Source organism: Musa acuminata, chromosome BXJ2-10, assembly GCF_036884655.1.
Source record: "Musa acuminata AAA Group cultivar baxijiao chromosome BXJ2-10, Cavendish_Baxijiao_AAA, whole genome shotgun sequence".
Classification (NCBI taxonomy): domain Eukaryota; kingdom Viridiplantae; phylum Streptophyta; class Magnoliopsida; order Zingiberales; family Musaceae; genus Musa; species Musa acuminata.
Genome location: NC_088347.1, coordinates 18291766 through 18297765, shown reverse-complemented (window position 1 = coordinate 18297765; position 6000 = coordinate 18291766).

Below are 6000 nucleotides of genomic sequence, written 5' to 3'. Positions count from 1 at the left end.
AATTTAAAAATTCCCTACATGTCCCTGATTTTAGAAAATATTAATTAATTAAAAAGTTTATTTGATTATTATTTTTATCATTATCTAGTAGTCCTACGTGATGATGATTAATTATACATGTGATGTATGATGTATGGACGGATGATCATGGACCGTGTGATGTGTGTACTTGTGATTATTATTATTGGGGTCTGCGAGCCTCCATTATATTTCTCGTTTATTGTCGGGCCTGCATGCCTACGATTAAGTTGTAATCACATGAGGAGGCACAGCGGGAACGTGGATGCGGTAGTAGGACCCACGAGACGGACGATCGCGATGCATGAAGATGCATCCAAATGTCGACAGAACCGACGAGGACGAGATGGATGATCACAGGGTATGGAGATGCACCGTTGCACACATAGATCTTGATGTGAGCGATTAGGCCTACTGGCTCGGGCCTAATCACATTATGTTGTGGTCCATGATCATCTGGTGTGATTACTTATACACATACTAGATATGTATATATATTTGCATGCGATGTAGATATATATTAAATATGTATATGTGTGACATGTCATATTAGGAGACCAAATCATAGAAACATCTCTCTCGATAATATTAAGTCGGTAAACGTGAGGCAATTAGATTGACCCACGTGGCCTTCCATCGTTATAAGTAGGAACCGATTCCAGGTGTAGGTTGAGTTGGTCGAGTCCCTCGAGACTCACCTATATCGCGATTCGCTATCTTGCTTACAACATAGAGATGTCACCGGTGACCTGAGGGCATGGTATGCTTGGTCGAGTCCCTCGAGAGTATATCATCAAATCATACTCATCTTGTAATGAAGGTGTTGACTTAACCGAGCATCATGGTTGGTTGAGTTCCTCGAGGCCATGGTGATTCGGAGGCCGAACAGGACGGGAATCACAAGGAGTTGTGATCGGCAAGAGTTGCCTACCTTTTAGGCTTAGTGTGATTGGTCGAGTCCCTTGAGGTTACACTAAAAGGCTGATTGGATCCTGATCCCCACTAGAAGTCTGCTGGAGACTTTCGTTTCATGTGCTGAGGGTGTCGCATGACTCATTAGTAAAATAGTGGGAGCATATTAAGATAGAAGTTCATATCTTGATAGTTTATTTTTTGCAAAATCTGCATGTTATTCATTTCTGCTGCATCTTTATTTTTTGAAAATGTTACTTTCAAATCCCTTACGTGATATACTTGATGTCAACCGCCTCACTGGTCCAAATTATACGGATTGGCTCCGTAACTTGAGAATTGTTCTCACGGCGGATAAAATTATATACATCCTTGATATAATGATGTCTACGCCCAAAGAAGGGGCAAGCGAGGATGAGATCGCTCGCTACGTGAAGTAAATTGATGATTCCACTCTTGCTCAGTGTTATATGTTGGGCTCTATGACTCCTGAGTTACAGAGACAATATGAAAAGATGGATGCCAGATCAATTCTCCTACATGTCCGCAAATTGTTTGAGGAACAGGGAAGGACTCAACGATATAAGATATCCAAGACCCTCTTCCGCGCTAGGACGACTAAGGGGACACTGGTTCAGAACCATGTCCTAAAGATTATTGAGTGGATAGAAAAACTCACAGGTCTAGGAATGGTCCTAGAGGATAACTTGTGTATGGACATTGTGCTTCAGTCCCTACCAGATTCATTTTCACAGTTAATAATGAATTTTAATATGAACAAGCTTGAGGTGAATCTCCCAGAGCTCCTCAATATGTTGAGGGAGGCAGAGAGTACTATTAGGAAAGAGAAGCCAGTTCTCTACACTGGTGAGACCAGAAAGAAAAGGAAAGCAAAAAGGTCCCTTAAGAAGAGAAAGGGCAAGGGCAGACCAGGTAAAGCAAAGGTTGCTAAGAAAGACCCAGCAAAGGACAAAGGCCAATGCTTCCACTATGGCAAAGATAGGCACTAGAAGAGGAACTGCAAAGAGTACATTGCAGAAAGGGCGAAACAAAAGCTTAATAAATCTTCAGGTACATTCATGATCAATTTCCAATTGTCAGATTTTTATGATAGTGCATTGGTATTGGATACTAGTATTGCTTATCACATCTACAATTTATTATAAATTCTAGCAAAGCCGAGGGGAGATTGGCGAGAGGAATATTGCATAAAGGTTTATTTATGCTAGACACTACTCCACATATCATGAATGTAAATATGTCCAAGAGGAAATGAGATGAGATGAACAGTGCATACTTGTGGGATTGTAGGCTAGGTCACATCCATGAAAGAAGGATTCAAAAGTTGCTAAATGATGGATATCTAGATCTATTCAACTATGTGTTATATGCAACTTGCGAGCATTGCCTTCGTGGAAAACTGACCAACTCTCCATTTAGTAGAACTGGAGAGAGAGCCACTAAGCTATTGGAACTCATACATAGTGATGTATGTGGACCCATGTCAACTCATGGAATTGGTGGTTACTCCTACTTCATTACCTTTACTCATGATTTCTCAAGGTATGGATATGTGTACTTAATGAAGTACAAGTCCGAGGTTTTTGAGAAATTCAAAGAGTATAAGAATGAGGTGGAGAACCAGACTGGAAAGAGTATCAAAACTCTTCGATCAGATCGAAGAGGTGAGTACTTAAGTACAAAGTTTACTCATTTCCTCAAAGACCATGGGATATTATCCCAATGGACACCTCCTTATACACCTCAGCTCAATGGTATCTCTGGAAGGAGGAATCGTACGCTATTAGATATGGTATGGTCCATGATGAGTTTCGTTGACCTACCCATCTTATTCTAGGGATATGCCCTAGAGACCGTAGCTTACCTTCTGAACAGAGTTCCAACTAAGTCGGTAGTGTCTACACCATATGAGATATGGAAAGGGAAGAAGCCTGATCTTAAGGTTGTTAATATTTGGGGCTGCCCTGCCCACGTTAAAAAACACAACCCCGATAAGTTAGAATCGAGGACAAAGCGATGTAAATTTGTGGGATACCCCAAGGAAACTTGTGGGTATTATTTCTATCATCTCGAGGACCAAAAGGTCTTTGTAGCTAAGAGAGGAGTGTTCCTTGAGAAAGAACACATTCTTGGTAGAGATAGTGGGAGCATGATAGAGTTGAGCGAGGTTGGAGAACCAAGTTCAAGCACCACTCTACAGCCCGAGTAAGTTCAGGTACCTAATACATAAGTTTCAACTTTACGTAGGTCTGATAGAGTATCGCATCCTCCTGACAGATATGTGGCACATATTAGAGGAAAGGATATTGAAGATATTGATCATCAGACCTACGAGGAGGCTATTATGAGTATAGACTCTGGGAAGTGGCAAGAAGCCATGAATTATGAGATGGATTCTATGTACTCCAATAAGGTTTGGAACCTAGTTGATACGCCCGAAGGTATTGTATCCATCGGTTGCAAGTGGATCTTTAAGAAAAAGATCGGAGTAGATGGAAAGGTAGAGACCTATAAAGCAAGGCTAGTGGCTAAGGGGTATCGTCAAAGGCAAGGTGTTGACTATGACGAAACCTTCTCACCCGTAGCAATGCTAAAATCCATCAGAATTCTATTGGCTATTGCAGCATACTATGATTATGAGATCTGGTAGATGGATGTGAAAACCGCATTCCTCAATGGGAACCTCGAGGATGAGGTGTATATGATGCAACCTGAGGGATTCGTGTCCAAGAACTACCCAGATAAGGTGTGTAGGTTGCTTAGATCTATTTATGGACTAAAGCAAGCTTCTTGAAGTTGGAACATAAGATTTGATGAGGCAATCAAATCTTATGACTTCGTTAAGAACGAAGATGAGCCTTGTGTGTACAGGAAGGTAAGTGGGAGCGCTATCACCTTTTTGGTGTTATATGTGGATGACATCCTGATCATTAGGAATGACGTAGGAATGATATCCATAGTAAACGCTTGGTTATCTAGATACTTCTCCATGAAGGACTTAGGGGAAGCATCCTATATTTTGGGGATTCGAATCTATAGAGATAGATCCAAGAGGATACTTGGCTTGTCCCAGTCTAAGTACATAGAAACCATTGTCAAAAGATTTGGCATGGAAAATTCCAAGAGATGTCTTATACCGATGAGACATGGGATATCTCTTTCTACGATTATGTTCCCAAAGACTCTAGAAGAAAAGACGAACATTGATATGATACCTTATGCCTCAGCAATAGGATCTATCATGTATGCCATACTATGTACTAGGCCTGATATAGCGCATGCTCTGAGTGTCACGAGCAAGTATCAAGCGGATCCAGGCTTGGAGCACTGGAAAGCAGTAAAGTGTATCCTTAAGTACTTGAGAAAGACTAAGGATCTTTTACTAGTATATGGAGGTAGTAGCCTTAAGGTTGAAGGCTACACAGACTCAAGTTTTCAGTCTGATATCGATGATAGCAAGGCGAATTCAAGGTATGTGTACACCTTGAATGGAGGAGCAGTGTGCTGGAAGAGTTCCAAGTAAGATACTACTGTTGACTCGACCACAGAGGCGGAGTACATTGCTGCATCAGATGCAGTAAAGGAGGGAGTCTGGGTGAAGAAGTTCATCACAGATTTAGGAGTCGTGCCGGGTAGCGAGGAGCCGATCTCCTTATATTGCGACAACAACGGGGCGATTATTCAAATAAGGGAACCCGGGTCTTATCAGAAGTGTTCTGAGGAGGTTCCAACTTATCAGAGAGATCGTAACCCGAGGAGATGTAGCAGTGAAAAGAGTTCCATCCGAAGATAACATTGCAGATCCATTGACAAAGTCGTTGTCTCATATTGTCTTTGAGCGTCACAGGGGTCTGATGGGGATCAGACACATAGGTGATTGGCTTTAGGTCAAGTGGAAGATTGCTAGTCATTGGTGCCCAGCAAGCCAATCACGTGAGTGATAGCACGTGTGACGTGATACAGAATATTTTAGCTTATTATATTTTGACGTATATCACTTTATAACCATTGTATATATATATATATATATATATATATATATATATATATATATATATATATATATATATATATATATATATATATATATATATATATATATATATATATATATATATATATATATTGTGATGTCCTTAGATTTGTGCAATGGGAATCGGATCGTGATGAGATCACGATAATGAGATCGATTCACCTTTAAATATATATCCTAAATAATCCCAGTTATATGTTACTCGAGAGGGACATCATGATAATTGGACAGATTGGTGTGTCGTATACCCATCCATATGATGGATGCAGCTGGTCTCATAGCTGCTCGTGTAGGGACACTAGGGATACAGTACAGGTGCTCATTGGAGAATGAGTTTATTGATTGATCCGTTTACGGAATGCTGGATGGTTAATGATGCTTTATTGTCAGACAACGATTTCGTAGTCCTAGTGGTATATCTGGTCCTTAGACTTGAGACACTAAAGATGTTTTGTATGAGTGCTCTACTCTTTGATACCAGACTTATAGGTTTGGCTATCCCAGATCTAGTATAGCTGGTCATTAGGAGTGGTAGTCGACCTTACGAGGGCTATTGAGTATTGATAGAGAATTATCCACTCTCGGCGTCATGAGAGGAATATCCCATGTGTTCTTGCTCAGAAAAAACCCTGGCCAGGGTCATTCGGGTTGAGAGAGAAAGAGTTCTCCGGGAGAATCCGATTAGAGCGAGACTCGAGTAGAAATCGTATGGGTCTGACAACACCATGCTCGATATACGGTCTCTGGGATATTAGATGGATGAGGGACTAGGTACACGGTGACTAAGGACAGACAGGTCCAATGGATTGGATTCCCTTGTATCGTCTGGGGACTACGGCGTAGTGGCCTAGTACGTGCATAGCCGCTGAGTCAAGTGAATTATTACAGAGATAATAATTCATTGAATTAGAAGGAGTTCTGACAAGTATGGGCCTAGAGGGTTATATACATATGGTAGGCATTGCGATGAGTAGAGGTTCAGATATGAGATATCCGACAGAGCCCTTGTCTTATTG